Genomic DNA, 25,717 nt, shown 5'->3' on the forward strand with positions numbered 1-25,717 from the left:
AAACAGATGGCAGGGCTGACAGCTGTTGTGAGAAGTATTAGCAAAACGTTACATTTCAAAAAGGAATACAGCACATATTTGAGACGGACTTTGGGTAGGAGTTAGACAAAGCTAGATGTTTTTAAGGAGGACTTTTAGGAGGAGGGGTCCATTGATGTAAAAATATGGAGGCTAAGGATGGAAGGACATTTCAGGTCCTAACATGAGGTCCAGTTTTCCTAGAATATTAAATACTAAGTACATCTAGAAGAGCAGTGGAGATGGATGAGCCCTAGAGAGTAGAATGGGGAGACTAAATTCCTTCTCTCCAGCCCCGGCTCCGAGGGAGCAAGCTGCCGAGAATCACGAATCCTGCAGCCTAGAAGGAAACCGTGTCTACTAACACTGCAGGGAGTGGGTGTGGACACCTCCGCATTGATCCCGGGGTAAGAACTCAGCCGTGTAGCTGGAGTGCAGCCTGGTGAAGCCCTGAGCCGAAGACCAGCCGAGCCATGCTTGGACTCCGAACCCTGGACTCATAGAAATGGTAAGATAACAAACAAGCGTTGTTTTCAGCCACTAAGATGCGGTAATTTGTTACGCAGCAATAGGTCACTAATGCAGACGGTGGTGGATGGCCTGTATCTAATTACACAGGCAATGGGGAGCCATTAGAAGTGTTTGAGCTGGGACGTGTAACAAGGGCTATTTCAAATGTGCTTAGCCCCTTATCATCCACTATTTTTTCTCTTAGTCAGGTGTTCAGTTCAAGGCATATTATCAGCAAGTTTCCACTATGAAAAAAGGATATCCCTTTAGAAATTGAAAAAAGGAACCAACTTTTTGGTTTTTGTTCTTGTTGTTAAGAGGTAGTCTTTCCTATTTCTCGTATTCTTTATATATCAAGTTATATTTATTATACATTATGGTTTGATTATTTGTTTAGGTTTTCATCTTCTGATGTTTATTCTTGGGGTTAAGGTTTTATTACCTTATTTTTCTCTTTGGAACTTTTGAAACTATGAAAAGAATGTTGGACCAGAATCACATGATTCCTCAAGTCATCTCTTGTTTTATGGAAGACAAGTAAATTCGGGGGTCAGAGCCTGGCCTCTTGCCACCGTGAGGGGAACTTTACTAAAGCAGCGGGTCATACAAACAGTATCTTTCTTTCAGCCCCTTAAGACCGTGAAGGAATGTACCCCTCACTTCCAACCCCACACAGACACTCACCACGTAAAACCACCTCCATCCTCCCTCCTCTGCCGAGGTACCCATAATGCACCTTGTGACTTTTGTGAACCCCAGTGGCAAGACTGAGGACAGCACAGGATGCTTAGGTCCGAAGCAAACAGGAGGAAATTGTTCCAGCATCGCTCTCAACTTCTGCACCCCACCTTGCGGTATTCACTGTGTGAATGGAACATGAATCACTCTTCTAAGCTGTTGAAAGTTCAGAGATTCAAATGCTTTGGTGCTGAAAGAACGATTGTTTGGGTTTTGTGCAGCAGTCAATGCCGACGGCATTCACTTCATCTAACACTTCAAAACATAACTTGTTGCCAGAGATCCCTTCCCCCCCCTGCTCTGTTAGGATTCCTTCTCTTTCTAGCCTCCTCAGGGAACGTCAGACTATTGCGAGCTATTGAAAGTTGTTCCCCTAGTCTGCTAAGAGTCTTTGGTCCCTTCTCCCTTTCAGCAAGCACACCGCGCCATACTCTTATTTTATTTGTCCTGCTTCTGCGTTGGCATTAAAATGCCTCAAAAAAAAATAAAATAAAAAAGCTACAGGTTCTGTCATTTCTTTAGTATAGCATTTTTAATTTCTTCCTTTTGACCTTCTGGTATTGCTTTCATGATTAATTTTTTTCCAGGGCCCTGTTGACACAACAGACCACTGTGCTAACCTATTCACCTTTGAAAAATCAAACTTGAAATCTGATTTGAGTGAGGAAACCAAGACAGTTTCCAACTAGCCTGGACTCTATGAACAATAAGCCAGACAGGTGCAGCTCCGTGGTGGACAGGCTCTGCGTGTGGAGGAGTTTGCATGAGAGGAGGCTGAAATGCCGCACGTTGCGACTAAAGTGTAGAGAGAGCATTGTGTTTCCCTTAGAGTGGCTGTCTTAGGGCTCACTTTCAGAAAAAATGCAATAAAAACAAAAGTAATTTAATTAGAGCAGCTCTTGCTGCCTTTCTTCCATTTTTCATAGACAGTCCTCAAGAGGCTGCCCTTTCTGCTTTGTGCCTGATGTATGTTGGCTAAAATCATTAAGCTGTTTATTGTTCCCCCTTCCTAATTATACCAAATTGATAGGTCATTAGGTTGAAAAAAATTTTTAAATCCTCTTTCACTGTACATCTGGCCTTAATCCCAATTGAGTCGACAGTACCCAGCCTTCTGTGAAAGTCCAACAATTGTCCAGTGATAACTGAAGAGACCAGTGAGTCCACGGGGGTCGCCTACCCTTTAGGAAAAACCGACGCACTCACCTCCACTCCACCTTCAAAGGTGGTCTGCTCCTGCCCTCTGCAAACCTTCTTTAATCCTCCTCTCCAGGCCAAACACACTGGCGGCTGGTTCTATGGTTTTCCGATGTCCTTTGAGTTTTATTTTTTATTTTAATTATTAACTAGTTAATAATTAACTTTTTAACTGTTTTATTAAATTTTTAACTGGGGGCAAATAGGTGGCCAAAAGATCTTATTTTGATGCTCTCTGAAGAAATAATCCACATCTGGCTTTTTTATTATGCAATGATTTGAAAAAGAAGCATCGCCACTGAGTTCCCACATGACTGCTTTCCAGCCCGATTTTCTGGGGTCTCTGTGGCCACAGCACAGGGGTGGCCGTGTGGTGCAGGGTGTGCAGGGACAGAAGGGAGTGCTGCTGGGAGACCTTCCTCCTGAAGGCAACCTCACAGACCGAGCATGATAAACAGAACAGCTCCAGGGAAGCCTGCACCCAGCGGTTTTAGCCACTTGCCCTTTAGGGGCTGAGCTCTTGAAGGGGGTTCCCTCCTGATCTCAACAGTCACCTGGGGGGGGACCCTTAATGCAGCCTCTTTTTGCATCCTGGACCCATGCACTTCTTAGGCCCTGAGCAGGGCCAGCTCTATAATTTGCAGGGCCAGTAGAAAATGAAAATGTGGGACGCCCTGCTTAAAAAGCAGAAGAAAAGTTGCCTTTAGAGGTACTAAAATACAAAGCTTTTTCCTTTCTTCCACAGTCTCTCTTGGTGTCATGGTGTCTTTTGTTTTGTTTTGCTATTTAATGTCTTTTTAAATAAAAAGAAAATTCACGTTCAACTATTAGCAAGAAATGACCCTTCATCTTTATATGATGCAATGTTAATTTTATATGCAAATATAAGAGCAGTCAACTTACACGAAGCACCCTTAAAATCACACAAGCCATATTCCAAAGCTCATAAACTATGTGTGTATTTGGGTATTACCCCAACGGTGGAAGCATGACCCCAAACCAACCCAGCTGTTTTATTTCCCTCTTTGACGCACACACATTCCATGACCTCTGTCTTTAGTTTACTGATGAGTAAGAGAAGACCGAGGGGAAAATAATCATGGGTTGCCCCATTTTTTTCTTTCTTCCTAAACCATCATTTTCAGTGTAAGTCACTGGTTTATTCAGGGAAGTAACACAAGTTCAAAACGGTAAGCTTGAGTTCCTTGCTCCTGAATATTTATTAGAGCAGTGCCTTCTTTCTGGATCTAAAGCAAGCTCTGGCTCAATCAGAGAGCATGGCCTGTAGGTACTGTCAATGCCCCCCACCCCCGCCACACAGCCAGAGATCCAACACTGACCTTGCACTTGCCTTGTCATTGAACTCCACGCCCCCCAGGTCTCCCAGCATTCTTTGTGTTGAGGACCGTGAATGCTATTTCATGGGCTGCGAGGAATGGCAATGAGCATGAATTGCGTGTGGCTCCTGGGCTCATACGAGTGCTCGTTGTCCATCACGTTTCACTTACAAAGCACAAGTCCAAAGACAGCATTGTTAAGACCTTCAAGACAGCAGGAGTGGGGCCTAAAGACAAATGAGGGGCTCTCTGGAGCATGGGCCCTGGGCTACTACGTGGGTCACGTGCCCATGAAGTCAGCCCTGGGCTTGAATTAGGGAGTCACTTGTTTGGTCAACTCAGATTCAGCCTTGAAAAAGTTATCAGAAGTGTTAAAAGTGTCAGCCAGGAAGAAGCATTTAAGTTGTTATTTCTTATGTTTAGAGACCACAGGAGACTTCACAATGTGGTTGCTTTGACTGAACCAATCAGGATGAGCTCTTCCCCATTCTATGTCACAAAACGATTTTGTCAACTCTGAATGAGCTGGATTATCTCTAGCTCCTGGTAGAGTTTTATCTCTGAATGACTGCACACCCCTAAGCTTCTCAACTCACTAGGTCTCAGGTTGCAGAACTACCACCTTTAATTTATTCTGGGTCATTCTAGCTCAGAGCCCTGAGTGATTCTGTCTCTGGACTTGACATTTGCACGTGTGTGATTGATTAGAGGCTTTCAGGGGCCTTCCATCCACAAAGGGGATACTACTTAGGTAGATATGCCTTCAGAGTCAAACGGGAATCGTGGAGAAAGACCTTTGCAAATCTGCCCAAAAGGAGCCATGCTGTGATCCCACAGTTCTGCAGCATTGAGTACACACACACACACACACACACACACACACGGAGAAGAGAGTGGTGACATGGTTTCCTTCGTCAAGGATGGAGACAGCAAGTTGTCTGTAAGTGACATTTTTCAAGCTGGCTCTGTGCACAGTTCAAGCCTTTGTCTTATTAAATTACTGGAGACGAGGACTTTGCAAGTAATCTGTACTCAACAGGAAAGCTGCCAACCACGCCTTACTTCTTTAACTTATTTCAGAGAATGAACTCATATATCAATAGAAATAAGCCCGGGGCTAAACGCACCTGCTTCTCTAGGGAGCAGCATTCCAGCCGCATTTTTCGGCTGTGTGCTGTGGAAGGCTTAGGAAACAAACCCTCACCCCCTGCCGTCTTTCTAGCAGTGAGGAATGAGAGCCCTCTGCAGGGGCACGGGGTGCTGGGTTCCAAGGTCTGAGGGGAAGGGATCCTCCTTCCCCTCCTTGTCCTTGGGCGCTGCCCTCAGCACCACATGGAGGTTACGATAAACAGAGACCAGTTTGGATCTGGCCCTGCTCCTGCTCGTCTCCCTCTGTGGTCCATCCTTCCATCGACTGCAGCAGGTGCCAAAGGCACCGTGTCTGAACCTGAGCAAGTCCCGTGGGCAGCGCTGAGTCTAGAACACGGTAGAAAGGCACCAGCCCCTTAGTCACCTGCAAATCCTCCTGGTGGAACCTCCCCAGGCACCCAGCATTTGCCATAACTTGTGTCCCCATCAACCAACCAAACCAGGCCACGGAGAGTGACAAGGAGGTGAGAAGTAACAGCATCCATAGTTCAGAGTTTGGCTCTGGATATTTCTAATGGAAGCTACTGTTTTCTCAATAATAAATTAGAGGTGAAAATAGTTTCTTGACTACTTAATAATTTGGAGAAAGATTGAACACGTTTTAAAACTGCACATATAATTAAATGCCATAAAGGAACTGTTAAGGCTACTGCAAAGTCAGACATTACCAGCAAGCACCTAATACCACACCGGGCAATGTGGAATCACAATAACTAATATGTCATGCCTATCAAAAATAAGATCAGGAGTTCCTGTCGTGGCGCAGTGGTTAACGAATCCGACTAGGAACCATGAGGTTGCGGGTTTGATCCCTGGCCTTGCTCAGTGGGTTAATGATCCAGGGTTGACATGAGCTGTGGTGTAGGTTGCAGACGCGGCTCGGATCCTGAGTTGCTGTGGCTGTGGTGTAGGCCAGCGGCTATAGCTCTGATTAGACCCCTAGCCTGGGAACCTCCACATGCCATGGGAGCGGCCCAACAAATGGCAAAAAGGACCAAAATAAATAAATAAATAAATAAGCTCAAATGTCTTTTTGAATGAAAAGTTTTGTCCAGATACATGGCCAGGAGTGGGATTGCTGGATCATATGTAGTTAATTACTGGAGACAAGTAATTAACAATACAGATCATTTGCAAAGTCCTTGTCTCCAGTAATTTAATAAGACAAAGGCTTGAATTGCGCATGCAGCCAGCTTAAAAAACGTAGTTCTAGACTGAGTTTTCTGAAGAGCCTCCACACTGTTTTCCATCATGGTTGTACCAATTTACATTCCTACAAACAGACTCGCAGCCACAGAGAACAGACTTGAGGTTGTCAAGGGTGGGAGGAGGAAGTGGGCTGGACAGGGAGTTTTCGGTGGGTGGATGCAAACTATTACGTTTAGAATGGATAAGCAATGAGGTCCTGCTGCACAGTACAGGGAACTATACCCAGTCTCTTGGGATCGACCCTGATGGAAGATAATACGAGAAAAAGAACGCGCATATATATATGACTGGGGGACTCTGCGGTCCAGCAGAAATTGACACAACGCTTTAAATCAACTATAGTCTAATAAAAATAAAATTAAAAAACATAAGCTCACGGTCTAGGTGGGAGGAAAGGCCCTATACATGGTACAAAGAGGCCCTTTTAAGATCGCCATGTTACATACATGCATCGTTAACAACAAACAACACTTCGCCCAATAAAGTTAGTTCTACTAATCTTCCCATTTTACATACGAGGTGATGAGATGCACTGACCTTGAATAATTTCGCAGGTCACGTCGCTATAGGAAAATGGCAGGTCCAAAATATGAAACCCACGACGTCTGACTTCCGAGCCCAAACTTCACCTTGACTCCCCGCCATCTCCCTTTGTTGGTACCAAATGTTTAGCAGAATTAGTTACGGAAGAGGTCGATAGAGCAACCCTCTCAAAGAGCCTCTGTGGGTACCCTTCCCTCAGAGCCCCCTTTCTGGCTTTATGAGGTGCCAGAGTAAAAGCCTAATCACGAAAACTAAGCCTTCCTCCGAGGTTCTCCAAATCTGTCCGCCTATTCAAACGGTAGGCTCGTCACAGAGGTCTTTATGGAACAAGCAGGACTGCAGACTCGGAAGCCTGGGAAAGAAGGAGTCTTTCAGGAAATCTTGAAGTGTGTCTCCCAGATGCCAACAGCCCTGCCCACGCATGGGGCTGATTATGCCAAGGGCACCGTGTTTACCGGTGTATTTCATTATGTCTCTCTTTCCTCGTGCCCCCCCCCCCTTGCTAGCCTACTCATCTCTTGCATCATTCCTTTGAAATAATAGTGGTCTCATGCATAATGAAATAGAATCTAACGGCATTTCTGGCTCTTGGGGGGTCGAAAGTGTATGTCAGGTGATAAAGAGCGATCTGAACAGGCCAAGGAGCAGCACAGTTGAAAAAAAAGAAACAGATGCCTTGGGGGAAGGCTGTTCTGGAGGAGAAAAGGAAAAAGGTACTCCTTCTTCAAATCTGATAGAACTCCTGAAACTCCACTTATGTCTTTTGGCTCCTCTTTCCAAAAATAGTATGCCCGGCCCTAATTCCGCCTCTGCTACTGGCTGTCTTATATTCATTTCAGGGCTGGCTCCCCACACTGCCACATACAACAAAGATGCCATATTCTAAGAGCTCGACACAGAAATGCAGCAACTCCAGAGAGGGCCCCTGGATGTCAGAGAATGGTCTGTTTTTCCCTGTTCGCTTTGTGAGCTCGCACGTGAGTTTTCACTTGATGTTTTGGTGTTGAAGGGTGAACGGTCTGTTCAGTTAGGCTCCCAGCACACTGCACTGGATGCCAATCCCGTGCAGCTAAACTTGGTGTTTGAGGGGCCACTTGTTGATGGATTTGCACCGTCAGACCTCTAAGAGATCTCCAAGAGAGGTCTGCCTCTGGCAGAACGCTGCTTCAGAACCCCAGACATCAGCGTGTGGCGACCCAAAATCAGACGTTTGCAGAGCACGTTCTTAGGTGAATTTCTAATAGATTTGGAGCGACTGGATATTGATATCCAGCCAGGGATTTAGCCAAAGAAACCCCAGAGGCCAGCAGAAGTCAGACCCTGCCCAGTGTGCAGACATGCTGTGCTTGCCGGGTCTGGGGTGTTTGTGCTCTACAAGAACAAGCTTAGACTAAGGAAAGCCCTTCAAAGTTCCAACAAGGAACCACAGACCAATCCCAGGCTGATTTGAACACAAGTGCTTTCCGGAAATCCTAAAGAATCATCACGTGTGCAGTTATTGGTCAGGGTTTGTCCTTCCCCCGAGGCTGTATGTCTGTGTTCCCCACGGTTCCCCTGTGCCTGGTACAGGGTCTGAGGCATGACAGCCATTGAACATTATTTTGGGGGATGGGGTCTTTAAGGTTTAAGCTATGGGATCTGACCTCTTGAGGCATCATGAGAACCCAGCAATCACCCTGTAATAAGCACAGTAAATTAGCAGACCCCAAATTTTCATGCAGCCCCTCTCCTTGGGGTCACCCTCTGTGAATTCTGACCACGAACAGGCTTAAGGAAACTGCAGATAAGTCTGTATTTCTGTAGCTCCTTCAGTCCAGATTTGTTTTCACCTTACTTTTCTTTTTTTAATTTTAAAACTTGTTAACATAAATGGAAGAGAATGAAATAGATTCAGCAATGACCCTTAGCTTTGTAGGAAATGTGCCATGTGACTAGGGAGCAATAAAAATTTCCAACCCAGACAAGTTAGAGGCAGCAGAAGGCACTTTCTTGAAGAACTAAAGCAGCCCAGTGTTTTCAGTCTTGGCATTGTTGATGTTTGTTACATAACACTCTTTAAAAAAACAAAACACAAGAAACTGACTGCTCTGTTTTCCTCCTCGGGTTGAGTTTGTTAGTAGAGATGCCTAAAGTATCGAGGATTTATATTCATTTGGACATTTGGGGAGTTATTTCAAAGGTAACATCTTTTGTTTGCCTAGATTCGCAGGGCTTACACGTGTCCTTCCCCGTCTCCAAATGCAGGGATTTTTAAACTGTCATGAGAGTTGAAATTTTATCATTCTGTTATTTCCTCAAAAGTAGGACGGGCATACCACATATTCCCTCAGGAAATGAAGCTCCTTTTGCTTCAGTTTCAACTCATGTGAAAATTTTATCAGTATATGAAGAAGTATCTTATTCAGCGCTTGCTTTTTGCAGGTACTAAACTATGTTTGCATTTATTCCCGTGATACCTTATGAGGTCCCACAGTATCATTCTTTCCAGCTTTTATGGGGGGAAGAAGGGGCTTCTGTTAGGTACACAGGACTGTCTTAGCCAAAAACTGGGTGGCTTAACACAACAGAACAGTAGTCTCCTGCGGTTCTGGAGCCCAGGAGTCTGTGCTCTCAGTGAAGGTTCTGGAAGACAATCTGCCCTTTCTCCCGGCATTTCCTGGCTTGCAGGTGCACCGCGCCATCCTGGTCTCCGTCTCGGTGTGACCCTCTTCCCTCCGTGTCCGTGTCTTAACATCGCATCCTCTGTGCGCATCGGACTCTGAGTCTCTTCGCTTCTCGAAGGACACCAGTCCTTTCGGGTTAAGGGCTCATCATACTGCAGCGGGACCTCATCTAATCCTACATCTGAATGAATCTGCAGAAACTCCATTTCCAAAGAAAGTCACACTCACAGGTACCAGGGGTTAGGAGCTTGATGCATCTTGGGGGGAAATACGATTCTCCCCCCGCGGGACCAGTCCTTCTCTCTGCTTTTGTCTTCCTTGTGGGATTCACCCCAACAGCAGGCGCTGGTCCCGGCAGAGCTGCAGAGGTCCCTGCCGCGGCCGTGGCTCCGGAGGCTCCACAGCACGTGGGCTCCAGGGACCGACTTTTCCCTCCGGAGCGGGCAGCACCCCCTCTCCCCACCGCTCCTTCCGTGCAGAGGTGGCCGGGCCCCCTCAACGCTTCCAAGTCGCCCTGGACCCCTCTCCCTCCGTCCTTGCGCTCCTCGCCACCACCTCCAGGGGCTACCCCCGCGGCACCTCAAAGCTCTCTGACCCCTTCTTGTAGCTCACCACCTTGTACCATGTCGACAATTCTTTCTATCGAATTCTCCGTTCAAATACCAGTCACCTGACTGGACCCTGACACATGGGTGACAGACTGGAAACTCATACTTAGGCCAGCGCGGTGGCGCATCTGAGCGATGCCCTAGGAGACACTGGAGCTCTCGCCAATCCTCAGTTTTCTGCTGGCACTGATTCTAGTTAGTTTTAAAGCCAGCCAAAGGGCAAATAAATCTTAGAACCTTCTTTAAAATCTTCCCGGCCTCTAAATGTCTCTCAGGGGTGGACCACTGCTCTTCTGCTTTTACTTTCCATCATCAGGGCTGTTTATGGGTAGCCCGTTTCCATCTCCTTCTGGGCACATGATGAGTTTGCCCTTCATAACTTTTTTTTTTTTTTTTTTTTGTCTTTTTGCCATTTCTTAGGCCACTCCTGTGGCATATGGAGGTTCCCAGGCTAGGGGGTCTAATCAGAGCTGTAGCCGCCGGCCTACACCACAGCCACAGCAACTCAGGATCCGAGCCGCGTCTGCGACCTACACCACAGCTCATGGCAACCCCGGATCCTTAACCCACTGAGCAAGGCCAGGGATCAAACCCACAACCTCATGGTTCCTAGTCGGATTCATTAACCAGTGAGCCATGACGGGAATTCCTTTTTTTGGTCTTTTTAGGGCCACACCCACAGCATATGGAGGTTCCCAGACTAGGGGTTGAATCAGAGCTATAGCCGCCAGCCCACGCCAGAGGCACAGCAATGCTGGATCCAAGAGGCATCTGCGACCTACACCACAGCTCACGGCAATGCTGAATCCTTAACCCACTGAGCAAGGCCTGGGATTGAACCCACAACCTCATGGTTCCTAGTTGGATTTGTTTCCGCTGCACCATGGCAGGAACTCCTGATTACATCTTTTGAAGTGAGCTGTCACCGTGACGTCCTTTGGCCAATGAAATGTGGTGGTGGTGGGGGGGAATGTGGCCTGTGGCCTTTCCAAGCCAAGGCCTAAGAGCCAATGCATGAGCACCACGTTCCTGTCCCCTCCCTGTCACTCGTGGAGGCACATGTTAAAAGAGAATTTCCACCAGCCCACATCCCTGAATGACCACAATGAAGAAGCACCCAGCCAACCTGAGCAGCACATGCAGCATGAGAATTAAGTGTCTGTTGGGCCATCTGTCCCTGCAGCATACCAGACCCTGCCCTGGTTAGTCCACACAGACTCTTGTGTCTAGGAGCTAGCTCTCAAGGTCATACATTTTTTATAGTTTATTCATTTGTCCTCTGGGACTCTGTGCCTGCCTGGTATGCCTTCACCCCCCACTGGGGTCTCCTTTGTTGCAGATGTGCTGCATCCTTCTGCCATTCTGTTCACGAAATACTGAAATGCTGAAATGCATCAGGGCTCAATCTTTATTCTCTTTTCTCATCTATCTACACTCTCTCTCTCGAGAAAACTCCTTCCAGCCCATGGAATAAATTTACATCTACCCAGAAACAGGCCCTAATTACCCAAGATATATAAGGAGCTACCCAGTGATCCCCTCCACCTCGCTGTCTTGTGGACCACTTTAAACTTCAGATCTCTACCAGAAAAGTGTGATTCTGCTCCACACCTGCTGAAAATCTCCATCTCAAATAATCATACCAGCATTCATCGAATTCCTCAAAACCCAAACCCAATTCCTGATGCTATTCTTTCTACCACCTCTCCCAGGTCCCCACCCACTCCATCACAAAGTCCTACTGGGTTTAGTTCCAAAACGTTTACCAAATCTGACCACTTGGGACCACTTCTCAGTAGTCAGTCACCAATCTGAGACCTAGTGAACTGAGGTAACCTCTCTGCTGATCTTCCTGCTTCCACTCTTAGCTCACATCTGTTTTCCAAACAACAGGTGTGGTGTTCTGTTAGTTTGTTTGTTTTTGGCTTTGTAGAGCCACACTCGCGGCATATGGAGGTTCCCAGGCTAGGGGTTGAATTGGAGCCACAGCTGCCAGCCTATGCTACAACTGCAGCCACATCAGCTCCGAGCCACATCTGCAAACTACACCACAGCCCACAGCAATAGCAGATCCTTAACCCACCAAGCGAGGCCAGGGATCGAACCCGTAACCTCATGGTTCCTAGTTGGATTCGTTTCTGCTGTGCTATGACGGGATCTCCTGTAGTGTTCTTTTTAATATATGGCTCTTCTACTTGGACCTTCAACGGCTCTACTTAGAATAAAATCGAACTCCTGTGGAAAGAGTAAATTATAAATCTCACAGTGTTCATTTAGAAAATGCAACTGAAGTTAGAAGCCACAGACCTCCTTTCAGAGTTTAACAAGAAATCTTGAACGAACAGGAGACGGTTGATTGGGGTGCTTGAGAAGACAAACTGCTCAGCTAGACAAACTTGTCAGATAAGTAAGAGGAAACGGTAGCCAATATACATACATACTAGTTACCCGCAACTTTAAGCAACATCTCTGTTTACCCTTTTGTCTTCAAGGGTGAATTTGCATTTGTCTATGCACTGCTTGTTCTGCCTGAAATGTGTTTTGTCTGAACTTCCCATGACTCTCCAGGTCTACACCTTTGGTGGTGATTCAAATGCCGCCTCCTCCAAGAAGTCTTCCCATAGATCTAACCTTCCCTCCAGGCTCAATAAATCCCATTACCCTGCTTCTTTTCTACATTTTATTTGTTAGGTGAAACTGTATGATTCGCTACGTGCTTGTCTTCTTCCATTAGCATACACATTCCATGAAAGCAAGGACCTTGTCTGTCTCGTTCATCAGTCTCTCCCTGGCATCTTCAACTCCATCGAGTCCACAGCTGGTCAAATAAAAGATTGTGTAAATAACTTTGAAAACATCTTTACTGGATAGTAATCGCACGGTATTATGTTACATATCGAGATGAATTAGGGTCAAAGTCATTCTGCAGTAAGAAAATTGCCTAGTTCAGACAATATTTTAGCACACATCTTCTGTAAGCCACAGCTGTGAGTAGTTTAGCTGGTGCGTATGTCTTACATCAAAGACCACTTGAAAACTGTCTGTATTGATCCACCTATGAATTAGCAAGAACTCAGCGTGCAATTCTAAGGTTTCACAAGTGTATCGTGAAAGTTAGGCTGAGCCGGTAAAGTACATAAGTGCAGTTCATTGAAACAATTAGGATTCCATAAAATCCTCCTGCCAAGAAACTTCTCAGCATGTCTGTCTGCAGATCAATAACTGTGCCTGACGAAAACCTGACAAATGCAGAAGGTTGTCGTCTCATCTCTTGGCTTCAGTTGGGTCAGCAGCTCAACTTAGGAAGTGGCCAAGGATGCACTCCTTCAAATGGGCCAGGTCTGAGTATCAGAGATGTAAGGCCAGCTGGGTGTATGCCCTCAGATCGGGTACCAAAGATCAGCTGCTGAGAAAACTGGAATAATCCTCCTATGTCAGTTATGATTTATATTGCTTGTCAACTCTAGTAGAGATGGCTGCATGGCACGGTGAAAAGAACACTTGACTTCTGTCTGTAGGTGATGGTGCCTCTTAAAAGCTTGGTGGTATACACCTGTACAAACTTCTGGGCTTGGTCCTTTTGGCTATTATAGCATCGATATTTAATACAGTTTTTAGTCCATTTGTATTTTCTATCTCATCTGTCAATCTTTAAAAAACCATCTTTGGGAGTTCCCACTGTGGCTCAGCAGAAATGAATCTGACTAGAATCCATGAGGATGCAGGTTTGATCTCTGGCCTCCCTCAGTGGGTTAAGGATCCAGCACTGCCGTGAGCTATGGTGTAGGCTGCAGATGTGGTTCTCATCCTATGTTGCTGTGGCTGTGGTGTAGGCTTATAGCTGCAGCTCCAATTCGACCCCTAGCCTGGGAACTTTTAGGGCTGCACGTGTGGCCCTAAAAAAAAAATTCATTTTTGGTAGAAATTCACCTTTTTCATCTTGATTTTTAATAGTGATAACCTCTAGGTCCATCTGTATGGCTGCAAATGCATTATTCTATTCTAGGTTACAGTGATTTCGTCTATCGATCTATCTATAGAGAGAGAATTTCTGATAAAAACTAGTTCACTTCTCTTTTTGATTCTGCATTTTGCATAGCTCTAGCTTCTATCAATCTCCCATTTCTCTTCTGGAATCTTCAAGGCTGGTCTGAATGTGCAGGAGAATTCACAGCCTGTTATCTCATCCAGAGATACTTTTGCTTTCTTTCAAAAAGTTTTACAGAGTTCCTGTCATGGTGCAGCAGAAACAAATATGACTGGGAACCATGAGGTTGTGGGTTCGATCCCTGGTCTTACTCAGTGGGTTAAGGATCTGATGTTGCTGTGGCTGTGGTGTAGGCCAGCAGCTGTACCTCCTATTCAACCCCTAGCATGGGAACCTCCATATGCCACACGTATGGCCCTAAAGAGAAAAAAAAAAAAAGCTTTGCAAATTATTCTATTTTTACTAGCCATTGGATATACCAAAAAAAAAAAAAAAAATGAAGAAAGACATTTTCTGATGGATGATGGATGAAGCAGTGACCAGTAGAGTGTCTTGACGCAGGGTTTGCTGATAGGCTGGGTCCTATCAGCAAATAGCTTTTGCCTTTTTCCCATGTGAAAAGGAGTTTAATTAGAAACAGGTGACAAAATCACACATTTTTGTATGTTACCATGAAATTCCTTACACATGGATCAAAGTGTTTCATATTTAAAACAAACAAACCAAAAAAACCAGGAAAGCACTTAATACTTCCTTCCGAGCTTTCATCCAAATGGTGTAAAAAATTGGATTAACCTGTTTATCAGACAGCAAGGATGTTGGTGGAACACCGTAAATTTGTGGTTCAGGTTTTTGGATACGACAAGTACTTTTACAACAGGCTGCCTCTTTGTGACATGAAACAGATTTGGAGGCAATTCAGCACACACTTTCATCATTTTTTTGCCTTCCTGTATTAGTTTGTCTTTTGAAGAAAGTAATTCTGAAACTGACCTGAATACCCCATTAGGAAGCATAGAGATGTAGAACTCTGCTAGTTTTACTCGTGCATATGCTTGATTAAAAGCTTGAGAATAGCAAGGGAAAAATTCCCCACATTGTTGATTGAAAAAAAAAAAAAATGTTGGCAAGATGTCATTTTGTCTTCCTGCGAGTCTGTGTCCTTCCAACATGGTTCTGATCCCAGGAGGTGTGCAAATCTCCATTTTAAGACAGTAGGGAAGTGTAGGCTGAACCTGCACTGACCACAGGGCAACTTTTTCTGTGATTACTGTGGTTCTTGTTGTCAGTGGGGGTTTTCTTTTCCTTTTGTTTTGTTTTTGCCTCTTACTGTAGGAGTAAGTGGTTGGTTGTGTTGAGTAAAGTTTCAATGAATGCTACTCAAACAACACCCTGTAATGTGCTAGTCTTAGGGATGTGCTTATGTTTAATTTAAGAGTTAATAATTGCGACTACTTAAAAAATAAAGCTATTTTTATTTTTATTTTTTTGTCTTTTTGCCTTTTCTAGGGCCACTCCCACGGCATATTGGAGGTTCCCTGGTTAGGGGTCTAATCATAGCTGTAGCTGCTGGTCTACACCACAGCCACAGCAACGCCAGATCCAAGCCCCATCTGCGACCCACACCACAGCTCACGGCAACGCCAGATCCTTAACCCACTGGAGCAAGGCCAGGGATCGAACCTGCAACCTCGTGGTTCCTAGTCGGATTCGTTAACCACTGAGCCATGATGGGAACTCCTAAAGCTATTTTTACATTATAAAATAAAACCATTCATTTGAAATTCTAAAAGAAAGAGAACTTGATCTCAATGCAAAAAGTGATTTTCTATTTTTTCTCTTGCTTTTTTCTAGAAGAGTCAATGGCTGGTGAAAATAAAATAACTTGTAAATCGTTTAAAACAGCAAAAAATTTCTAGTTTACATTTGTGAGAAAGTTTGTAAGTTTTAGGATTACCTGACAGATTCATTTCACTTTCATGTTGATTCTGATGAAATATCTGACATGTCTGAAGTTCTTTGTTTTATGTATCTCACTCCCAACGCTTCTCCAGATAATCCTTCAGGATTAATACGTTAAGCATTTAACAACAGTACTTAAACAAAATAATAATCCTTAAAACTCATGGACTGCTTACTCTATCCCAGGGACCATATTTGCTCGGATTTGCACATACTAGCTCATGACGATCCTAAAGATGGGTTTTATTATCTTTATTCCCACTTTACAGATAAGAAAACTGTGCCACAGAGAAATTCAGTTACTTCCTCAGGGTTATTGCTGTTAGTGGCCAAGTGGGGATTTGAACCCAGGCTCTGTAGCTCTAAAAGTCACATGTCTAATTAGGATTTTATATGGCTGTGATTGAGTGCGATACAAATTTGTTGTTCATTTGCTTATTTTGTGCCTTAGTAGATCTGGAGGGGGAAACTTGCTGTGCAGAGTAGCAAAAGAGCTGGTAAATTACTAATTTTCAATGTTAAAAAATCCTAGAAATGTGGGGTATTCTAGACCATTTCCTAGACCTGCTCACCCACGTAGGTTAGAATGTACTATAGTTACTCAAAAAGTTAGTATCATATACTCAGCAGTGAAAACATACAGCACGCTACTTTAAAAAAAAAAAAACCTAACTCTGGCCAATCAGGGGTTAGACCTATTCTTTTTGGCCAGTGTTATCCTGACCTGGGGACAAATTTCATAAACTCTGAAAAAGAAAAAATAATAAAGAAAAATTAGATGTAGTCGAAAGTGTTTCCCTTCACCAGCAGATGTCGCTGTTGCCTCTTAGCCCAGAGTGTTCACCATTCACTGGCTATAAGCTTAATGGAGAGGCTGAGAGCTATTTCACTAAAATCTCTGCTAGTCTTTGGGTACAAACAATAAGGGCTCTGGCGTGAAGACAAAAAAATTATGCAAAGGATGGAGAGAATACAGTGGATTTCAGATCTGGTGCCCCTCTGCCACCTGAGGCAGCGGCCCCTGCAGGGTGGCTGGGGATGTGGGGAAGGAATTCCAGGATAATCAGCACAGAGTCGCTCTCTTCCATGTGGCCAGCAGGACTCACACAGAGCACGAATGCTAGAAAACAGAAAGCCAGAGCCACAGGGTGGCAGCAAACAGAACTTACTGGTGAGCACACGCAAGGCACCCCCTGGCGATACCTAGAAATAATTGGGAGAGAATTTGCAGAGGCTGAAGGTTCTGCAATGGCAGTGGGGACCATACAGAGTGGAAATAAGGCTCACACAAAGGCATTCTCCACACCTCTGCTGGTCTGGGAATGCAGAAGTAACCAGACACCGCCCTGGACCCTGCCCTTACCCTCCCTGAAGGCAGCAGGAACAATCCTGGCAAACCAGAAAACACGGCTGTGACCTTCGTATATTTTTTCTTCCCCACAATATCCCACAACTCTGAAAAAATGTCCGTGATCACTGATTCCAGGACCATTGGGATAAAATCATTAACTAGCTGAATGATTCCATAATCAAGAAACGGGATACCTGTTAAATTATAATTGTCAACAGATGTAGCAGTTATTTGCAGCTTTAAAAATATCTGCTCCTCAGTGTTTCCTTATACAGCGGATCCTTGAACAACTTGGGGTTATAGATACAGCCCTCCAGTGCAGTCCAATAGCCAGGTACTGCTATCTCTGCCTCAAAATCCAAGAAACTGAGAAATGACTCACTCAAGGGCAGGAACTGAGATTGTTTGAAGAGAATCAGGACTCAAACCCTGGTTCTTTTGATTCCACATATTATGATCTCAAATTAAGCACAAACTTTCCCCCACACTTAATCCAATTATCTATAAAAGGGAAATATAGGTGCTATAGGTTACTGAAAAAAAAAGTCTGTGTATAAGAAAGTGCACCCGGAGTTCCCGTCGTGGCGCAGTGGTTAACGAATCCGACTAGGAACCATGAGGTTGCGGGTTCGGTCCCTGCCCTTGCTCAGTGGGTTAATGATCCGGCGTTGCCATGAGCTGTGGTGTAGGTTGCAGACGCAGCTCGGATCCCGCGTTGCTGTGGCTCTGGCGTAGGCCAGTAGCTACAGCTCCGATTAGACCCCTGGCCTGGGAACCTCCATATGCCGCGGGAGTGGCCCAAGAAATAGCAAAAAGACAAAAAAAAAAAAAAAAAGAAAGTGCACCTGTGCAGTTCAAACCCGTGTTCAAGGGTCAACTGTGTTCTAGTAAATTCCGTTGCTTACGCAGGTTGGGAAATATATTCTAGCTAAATTTTAAGTTTTTTTTTTTTTTTTTTTGGCAGTGAAAGAAAGAAATTTTATTCTTTTTAGCATCTTCAAAACATGATCCAGCTGCGTGATGCAACAAGTAAACCTGGGGTAACAGAACACATGGACACGCCGACTTCCAACTATGAGACCTAAGGTGTTGTTTTAGGGTTCATTAGGGAAAACTTTCCTATGATCCATCAGCACAGTTTTCTAGCTTGATCCGATGGTTTCAGAAGCTCACCTGACAACAAGGATATGATGTCAGTCTTTGCTTCTGGATATGGGCGATGTTTTTGTCAAACTGGTTGGTGGTAAGAAAATAGCTAGAGGGTGACTCTCAGCAAGACCGCGTCAACTCCAGCTGACACTCACAGCTCTGTCTCCGAAGGAAGACCAACACCTAGATCCCAAGTAGTTTGAAACAGGATGGTGATGGCTACTCTGCGGAATGATTCTCCAGCAACATTTAAAATTCACTGACTGTCCTGCCTTGGTCTTTAGACTCGATTTTTCTTTGGAGTGGCCAACGCATACATTTCAACTGCCTCAAGAATGTTATTATTTAGATGTCGCCAGGCATCCTTGACTCAAAGGGTTATCAGACATATCAAGGAAAAACACAGGATGCCCAGTTAGGACTGAATTTCAGCAATGCAAAAAATACATGTTTTGTACTAGCGTGTATATTCCATAAGTATTCTGTTTTTTATATTGTTGGATTCAATTTGCTAATTTTATGTTAAGGATTTTCACTTGTATGTTCTTGGGGGGATACTGGTCTGTGATTTTTTTCATAAAATCTTTTTTAGGTTTTGATATCTGGGTGATGGCGGCCTCATAGAAACACTTAGGAAGGGTTCCTTCCTTCTGAAAGAGCATGTAAGATTGATATGATTTCATCTTTAAATGTTTAGTAGAGCTCACCAGCAAAGCCATCTGAACCTGAAGTTTTCTTTGTGAGAAAGTTTTTGATAGCAAATTTAATATCCTTAATAAAATTTTCTGTTTTTTTTGTATCAGGTTTGGGATATTTCATTTTTCATTTGCGTTTTGAAAATGTATTGACATAAAGTTATTCATACTATCCCACTTCTATCCTTTTATCATAGGTTTTGTAGTAATACACTTTCATTCTTGATGTTTATAATTTTTGTTTTTTCTTCCTGAGTGTTACTATTTCTCAACTTTATTAATATTTTCAGAGGCCAATCTTCCGGCTTTCATTTTCTATCCTGTTGCCCTTTTTTTCATTTTCAGTGATTTCTGCTTTTTATTATTTCTGTCTTGTACTTTAGGTTTAAGATGCTATTCTTTTCTAGTTTTGTAAGATGCATTTAAATTACTGATTTTATATTTATCTCCTTTTCTAATAGAAGCATTTCCCAGTTAATACTACTATAGTTGCATCTCTCAATTTTTATAGACTGTATTTTTATTATCATTCAGTGTGAAATATGTTTCAATGACCCTTGGGATTTCCTCTTTGACCAACAGAGTCCAAATATTTGGGGCTTTTCAGCTTGTATTATTGTCATTTATTTTTAATTTAGTTGCACTGCGGTCAGTGAACATACTCTGTAATCTTTTGAGATTTATTAAAGTTTATTTCATGGACCAGAATGTGGTCTATTTTGGTGAACGTTTTATGCATCCTGAAAAAACGGAATATCCTGCCCTTGTGCGTGTAAGGCAAAGTTAGCAATGTTGTTAAAATCTTCAACATCCTTACCAGTTTTTTTCATCTGGTTTCATCAGTTTCTGAGAGCATTAAGTCCCAAAATTTGGTTGCCTGGTCTCTAGTCTCCTTGTAATTCTGTCCATTTTCGCCTCACACACTTTGAAACGCTGTTACTGAGGCATACACATGCGTGCTTTTTATGTTTTGATGAAATGACTCTCTCATCATCATGACAGTTCCCTGCATACCGTTGGCAAGGCTCCTTGTCTCAAAGTCTATCTTTTTTTGTTTTTTTTCCAAAGTCTATCTTGTCTGGCATTAACATAGTCACACTAGCTTTCTTGTTCTTAGCATTAACTTTCCCCATATCTTATCGTTCAGTCCATCTCTGTCTATCCCCTTTATACATCTGGGATGGAGGAAGTGGCCACCGTGTCATCCATGGACCCACTGAGAGCCAGCCCTGGACCAGGACTCCATCTAAGGTACCCTATGTGCTCGCACTCCAACAGGGGCCATCCGAAGCCTTCCTGTCCATATCAGTATCTCCTTTCCCAAAGGAGACTGCTGCCATTTACAAAGGTATCCATACAGCAGGAAAGGCAGATACCTGAACACTGCAGGGACTGTTAGCCGCACTGGACTAACGATCTTGCAGGACACGACCCTGCTTACTTCTCCAACCTCATGTGGCCACCTGCCTGGAAGCTGGTCCCCTGCTGTCTGACTCTATCACCTGTACAGTCGGCACTTTGTAGCTGCAGGTTCTCCATCCTTGAATTCAACCAACCATGGATTTAAAAAAAAAAAAAAAAAAAAAAAAAGTTCAGAAAAAAAAAAAAATTCCAGCAAGTTCCAAAGGACAAACTTGAATTTGCTGCTGCACACTGGCAACTGTTTCTCTGATCTCTACAATGTATTTATAATTACTTACACAGTATTTACATTGCAGTAGGTATTATAAGTAATCTAGAAATGACTAAATGTGTGCAGGAGGATGTGCATAGGTTATAGGCAAATAATACCACTTTTCATAGAAGGGACTTGAGCATCCCCGAGATTTGGTATCTACTGGGGTTCTGGAACCAATCCCCTCCAATACGGAGGGACAATTGTCCTGGGATCCCCACTCTTAGGCACTGTTTCACTAGTGTGTTTTGTTCCTTTGCATATACATAAAAAATGCATAGCTGTCAGTTTTTTTAATTGAATTGAGCAAAAATAGACAGCCGAGACTTCCTTTTTTTCCCCATTGTTTTAAGAAGTTGCCAAGTTCTTTCCGTTTCTTTATCAGGATTTTTGCTTCCTCATCAGATCTGCAAAAAATTATTTGAAGCCTCCATCACAAAAGTGGGCTTGCCTGCCCCCTAGTGGCAGCCCCTGTGAGTATCTGTACACAGACTTTCTGATGGAAGTGCCAGAAAACCTCCCTGTCAGATTGTGGCATTCCTAGATGTTTTAATCACCAGGCCAGGAGCCTCATTCCATATCTCATCTTCACCTTACATAAAAAGGATCTGCACTTTCCTCTTTATCAGTGTTTGAATTTTGTTTATACCAAGTATACCATACTAAGTATACTATACGGACTACTGTATTCTTACCTTCACTGTGAAAAAAGCGAAATGGAAAATGTTTTTTGAAATAACTTTTATAACAGCTTTGGTCTTAGGGAGGTCTATCTCACAAACCCATTGCCATAGTGGAGTTTTAAGATTTAAAATAGGAACATGTCCTAACACCTCGGAAGCCATGTAAACACTAAATGATTTCTTGTGTGGTTCGGAAATACGAATAAGGAATCACTTTTATTGTCCAGGCAATGTCTTTGGACCTGGCACCAACCCACTTTCTAATATCTATCCAATCTAACGAAGATTTTAAATAGGAAGCCTACAGTAAGCAGACGGTTCCCCATGCTCAGACAAGTGTTTCATGATAGTTTTAACTCTTGGCTCAATTTGATAAATTGAAAATCTCGGCATCTTTGCTCCTTCCGAGAGCTTCATAGCTGCCATCCAGGAAGAGTTTCCTTTCAAACTTTATCATCTCAAACACTGTGACAAAACAGTAATTTCCACTGTCTTTTTTAAGATGCAAAACTGTCCTGATCATTGTCTTGCCTCCCTGACCCTCCCCACTTGCCCGCCATCCAAGGCCTAGCACTGATCCTGATTTAAAATTGTGGTTTTATTAGCTACAGACCTCTCTGCTCTTGCCAGTCTCAGAAGGTGCCAGGAGTGATTCTAAGCAAAACAATCTGCACATTCTTGGGTATCAGGAATGATGCACGTCTCAAAAGCCTGACGTCTCTCTCCAAGAAACGCAGTCTATGCTGTGTTGATTTTTATTTAGTATATTGATTCACGGGTTAGGTAGACACATGGGCTACAGCCTTTATGGCCTGTCTTTATGCCTCCTGCCTGTCAGGGGTCCTGACCCCCCGACCCCTTGTCATTTCCAGCCGCATCCTGGTGACGCCGTGAGGCTCAGGGATGACAAAGATGGAGTGCGGGTTTCCTGATTTGCACAGTAGTTGATCGATGCTAAAGAACTGAGAATTTAAAACTTAGTTTATCCTGCGCATGACTAATCTACACAGACATTTCATGGAAGCTGGAGAGATAGCTTTTGGGAAGGTGAAAGTTTCAAATACTCCAAAATTTAACTGGCTAAATCTTAAGCTTTCAGAAACAGTCTTTCTTTTTTTGGGGTGGGTGGGGGGAATGGAAAAATTTTTCTGGAGAAGAGGAATTACTTAAGGTAAAGTTTTCGGTTTCATATTCCCAATTGCAATCTACCTGAAGGATACATTTTAGCCCACTGAAGACTGGAAAGGCTATAAATAGGTATGGTCATTAACAAGGGTTAAGTGTGTGTGTGTGTGTGTGTGTGTGTGTGTGTGTGTGTGTGTGTGTGTGTGTGTGTGTGTGTGTGTGTGTGTGTGTGTGTGTGTGTGTGTGTGTGTGTAAGGCTATAAATAGGTATGGTCATTAACAAGGGTTAAGGGTGTGTGTGTGTGTGTGTGTGTGTGTGTGTGTGTGTGTGTGAGAGAGAGAGAGAGAGAGAGAGAGACCGAGCGCGGGAGCATGTGGGGTAATGTATTCCAGGTGAGGGGTCTGGTAAAGGAGATGATTTGGATGACAAATTTTAGGTTGAATCAATGGGAAAAATATGCATTTCCAACACCGATTTTAGCTCTTTCTGTCTCATGGTACACATTAAGCCACAAGGTGGGGACACAGCACTGTCTTCCTCTCTCAGGCTACTTCCAAGTAGAAAAAGAGTAGGTTTTTAAAGTGAGGTGATGATGTCCAGGCTCCTAAGAGGTTTCTTCCCTGTTTTCCCTTAGAATTCAACGCTAACTCTGATGGCCTATCCAGTCAGAAAACACACTTGTCAAAGAAAGTGTATATTTTTGAAAATCATTATTTACCATGGTCAAGACATGAAAACAACCTAATTGTCCACGGACAGATGACTGGATAACTATGTAGTACACATGTACAATGGAATATTACTCAACCCTAAAAAGAATAAAATAATGCCGTTTGTAGCAACATGGATGGACCCAGAGATGATCACGCGAAGTGAGGTCAGCCAAGGACAAATATCATACAATAGTGCTCATAATGCGGAATCTAGAAAAGGGAGGGGGGGGATACTGTAAGAGTCTGGGATTCACACATTCACACTACTGTATATAACGCAGATGAGCAGCACGGACCTACTGCATCGCACGGGGACCTGTACTCAGTATTTTATATTAACCTATAAAGCAAAAGAATTTGAAAAATTACATTTACATATAAAACTGAATCACATTTCTATACACCTGAAACTAACGCACCATTGTAAACCAACTATACATCAATGAAGACAACATCGTGAGGTCAGCTCCTGAAAAAAAAAAAAAGGCTACAAGATTTTTAAATGAAGGAGAACAAATGGACAGAGACCTCTCTTTTCTTTCACCAGACATTTTAACTTTTAAAAGCACGTGGGTTTTTTTGGTACAAATTAAACTAAAATACATATTTATCCATTAAAAACTGAGGAAAGCATTAAAGTAGATCTTCTCTAGCTGCAATAAAGGAGCACTAAAAGCAAAAATGACTAATGAATATTTGTTTCTATTTCCTGGTTTCCATGTTTTGTTTGTCTGTTTGTCTTTTTAGGGCTGCACCCACGGCACATGGAGGTTCCCAGGCTAGGGGTCGAATCGGAGCTATAGCCACCAGCCTACACCACAGCCACAGCAATGCCAGATCTGAGCTGCGTCTGCAACCTACACCACAGTTCATGGCAACACCGGATCCTTAACCCACTGAGCGAGGCCAGGGATTGAACCGGCATTCTAAAGAATACGAGTCAAATTCACTTCCACTGAGCCATGAAGGGAACTCCTGGTTTTGTTTTTTGAGAAAATTTTTTTGTACAGTTTGAAACAGGCCTGTTAAAACCCACTATAAACTAGGTATTTGGAAACACGAGAAAGATTTCTGACAGGAGAATTTCAGCATCGTAGAGGGAGAATTTTCCCGAAAAACCATTAAAAATCGAGCAATCTGTACAATACGCTTTCAATATGCCTTCCTTCTTTGGGATACAAAATTATAACTTCTCAATTAAAGAAAACCTTTCAATTAAGGGATGATGACTCCTGTGTAGCTCTTTAAGGATCTGACAAGAATCATTCTGTAAATCTTGTGAGGCCTCATAATGAAATACTGGTTTTCTGGGGGGAAGGCTCTTCGTGGACATTTAGGTATGGAATTGGAATATAATGATCGTTTTTTACAATACAGTCACTCTGACATGATGAGGTTATGACAGGTCTTACATTCATATTTTAAAATGCAATTCTATTTTCAAAAGGGACTGAGTAGGTATGTATCATGTGTGTGGCTGGGAGGTGGTCGAGAAGGATGGATATCTACGTGAATAAGCCAAATGATTTCGAAAGCTGCTCTTTCAATTTTGGAGACTTAAAAAGACCCCCTAGATAAAGATACAGGGTAAGGTAACATAGTAAGTCAGAGTTTGCCTCATAGGAAGTTTTTGTTTTGAAGAATTTCTCCCTCTCCTGCTTGTCTTCCTTTTTTTTTTTTTTTTTTTTTTTTTTTGTATTTTTAGGGCCGCACTAGTGGCATATGGAGATTCCCAAGCTAGGGGTCTAATTGGAACTGTAGCCAGGGCCATAGCAATGCCACATTCGAGCCGCATCTGCAACCTACACCACGGTTCACAGCAACCCTGGATCCCTAACCCACTGAGCAAGGCCAGGGATCGAACCCACAACCTCATGGTTCCTAGATGGATTCATTTCCGCTGCGCCACGACGGGAACGCCTGTCTTCCTTCCTTTTATCCTCATGCAAAGTCAAATGTTAGCTCTTCAGAGAGGGTATGCTTGATAATAGGGTTATGCAAATAGCAATTATATTATCTCAGTTAACCACCTTAGAAAAGACTGGTGGATAATCCTGGTAGATCACTCTTGGGGAAGCAATTCCTGGTTCAAAAACACTCTTATTAAGAAACAACTCAATAAATCAGACCCCCCCACTTAAGTGCAGCCCTATTTAAGAACTCTGTAACTTTGCACAACTTGTCTCCCTGTCCGAGGCAGTTTTCTTCCCAGTCTAGAAAATCTTCATCATCTTTTAAATTTGGCTTTGGCATCAACTCATCTGACACTGGATGGTCCCTCTTAACAATCTTCCCTACCGAAAGTTTTTTGTCTTGATGAGCATGTCCCTTGCTCTGTAAAATGCCCATGTCACACCCAGGGCAGTCTTCATCTGGAATGTTCTTTGGTGCTCCCAATGCTTC

General features: G+C 43.5%; 1 protein-coding gene across 11 annotated transcripts in view; it reads right to left on the minus strand.

The window, feature by feature from the left end:
* OXGR1 (oxoglutarate receptor 1) overlaps window positions 1–25,717 on the minus strand; it is a 177,253-nt gene that overhangs the window by 146,298 nt on the left and 5,238 nt on the right. Inside the window, exons 2-4 of one of the 11 annotated variants that reach the window (XM_084982171.1) lie at window positions 12,056–12,207; window positions 6,696–6,807; window positions 1,213–1,456 (exon numbers count right to left, since the gene is read on the minus strand). The exons of 7 other annotated variants lie outside the window; for them this stretch is intronic. The gene's annotated coding sequence lies outside the window, so the exon portion shown is untranslated. Of the gene's footprint in view, window positions 1–1,212; window positions 1,457–3,803; window positions 4,028–6,695; window positions 6,808–12,055; window positions 12,208–25,717 lie in introns of all 11 variants that reach the window. 3 more of the 11 variants (XM_084982174.1, XM_084982176.1, XM_084982175.1) reach the window with 3 other exon arrangements.

The sequence above is a fragment of the Sus scrofa genome, chromosome 11, assembly GCF_054392235.1.
Source record: "Sus scrofa isolate SSC_HxYL_T2T_F1_AM1 chromosome 11, Sscrofa_HxYL_maternal_Yorkshire_Landrace_v2.0, whole genome shotgun sequence".
In the NCBI taxonomy this organism is placed as follows: domain Eukaryota; kingdom Metazoa; phylum Chordata; class Mammalia; order Artiodactyla; family Suidae; genus Sus; species Sus scrofa.